The sequence below is a fragment of the Mastomys coucha genome, unplaced genomic scaffold (assembly GCF_008632895.1).
Source record: "Mastomys coucha isolate ucsf_1 unplaced genomic scaffold, UCSF_Mcou_1 pScaffold22, whole genome shotgun sequence".
Taxonomy (NCBI): Eukaryota; Metazoa; Chordata; class Mammalia; order Rodentia; family Muridae; genus Mastomys; species Mastomys coucha.
This window is the reverse complement of record NW_022196905.1, coordinates 9,810,285-9,811,998: the sequence shown is the minus strand read 5'-3', so window position 1 is coordinate 9,811,998 and position 1,714 is coordinate 9,810,285. Positions and strand designations below refer to the sequence as shown.

The 1,714-nt window shown below is 34.8% G+C and overlaps 1 long non-coding RNA gene across 1 annotated transcript in view; it reads right to left on the bottom strand.

Moving 5' to 3' along the window:
- Nucleotides 1–325: 325 nt before the first annotated feature.
- The window catches only part of LOC116070847, a 3,643-nt gene continuing 2,254 nt past the window's right edge, over nucleotides 326–1,714 (bottom strand). The window contains exon 2 of the long non-coding RNA XR_004110586.1: nucleotides 326–548. This is a non-coding gene — a long non-coding RNA (uncharacterized LOC116070847). The remainder of the gene's footprint in view (nucleotides 549–1,714) is intronic.

Here is a 1,714-nt window from a genome sequence, read left to right as displayed (position 1 = left end):
AAAATATCTAATTTAAAAAAAAAGAAAAAAATGAAATCCACAAAAAGAAAGAAAGAAAAAATAGACAAGTGTGAGGTGTATTCCTATTTTTCTCTTTTTCAGCTGCATTTCCTGTTGTGCATCCCATCAAACAGCTTGCATGACTTGATGGATTTCCAGACACCTCCACCTCTGGTCTAATTCATTAAATACCCTGTGAGTGCACCAGAAGGAAGTATTAAATAAAGAAAGTCTGCCTCCTAACTTAGAGAGTTTATTTTAAGAGTTTTTATGCCCACCTCACTAACTAGATATTAAAGAGATATTCTTTGGAAGAGGCAAATAATTGGGCAATTATGTCATTTAATGAATAATATTACTAAGGAATAAAAAGTAACTTTCCACTCTCTAAAATGAAAAAGGAGAGAGTTGTCATATTGAGATGAACAACCATAGGGAAACGTTGCTCCTACTTTTAGTTGAATGTTATTTCAATATAAAGATGAACATCTTTTAAAAATCAAATCCAAACAGAGTAGGATCACAATGCTCACAATGATAATTCCAACCTGCAATAAAACAAAGTCATCATTACAGTTCCAAGCTGGAGAGATTAGGGTAATGGTAAGAAAGTCTCAGATAAATAAATAAACAAATGAAAATAAAAAAGGTGGAAATCCTCCAGGGAAAACATCAAACTTAGTGGTTCTATGCATCTTCAACCTTTGACAACATTGTCTGTGTTCCAGAGGCTTAGTTAACCCTTTCCCTCCCACTCTGCTCCCTGTCTCCCCTGTGACCTCTCTTGAAATTTAAGCTGTACCCTCATAGCTGTACCCTCATAGCTTCACCCAGTAGTTCTATGTTTATCATCTTCAACCTTGTTTTAAATTTACCTTCAATCTTTTATTATAGTTTTTTGTTTGTTTGTTTTCGAAACAGGGTTTCTCTGTGTAGCCTGGCTGTCCTGGAACTCACTCTGTAGACCAGGCTGGCCTCGAACACAGAAATCTGCCTATCTCTGCCTCCCAAGTGCTGGGATTAAAGGCATGCGCCACCACCGCCCGGCTTAGTTTCTTTTTTTTTAAGTAAATAGAATTAAATCACATCCTTGTCTCCCTTTTGTACCCAAACTCCTCCCAGAGACCCCCCTTCAATACCTACAATATCTTTTTTTGACATAAACCAACAATCAATTTAACAGTCATATGTAGATACTTGTCTACAGCAATATTGAAAATACATACATTTTCTCAGTATAAATTTTAAATAACTCCAAACATATTAACTGTATATTTCAAAATAATACATCACTACTAGTATTTTTTAAATGAACATAAATATATAAAGTCTTTTTATCTGTTTGTTTGTTTTGTATTTAGTAGAGCTTAAAATCTTGGCTTTTACTGTGGTACAAGCCCAAAATAAGAACAATTTTTAGACACTGGATTTCATTGTAATAATGCTGTACTTCAATGACCTTCACATCACCAAAGGGTTTTACTTCCATTGTAGCTAAGCTGAGAGTTGACAGTTCTGCTGTGCCAAAGAATGAATTGTAGGCACAAATTTTGGATACAGACTTCCTGCTATGGTCAAAGCTATTTGACTTGAGTGAGTGACTTTATTCTCAGTCCACAAAGAACAGGTTATTCATTGAAGAAATATTGTGTGTATTAAGATGGTCTATCCATAAAGTCATTCACCAACTGTTTCAATGAACAATGGTTCTGCT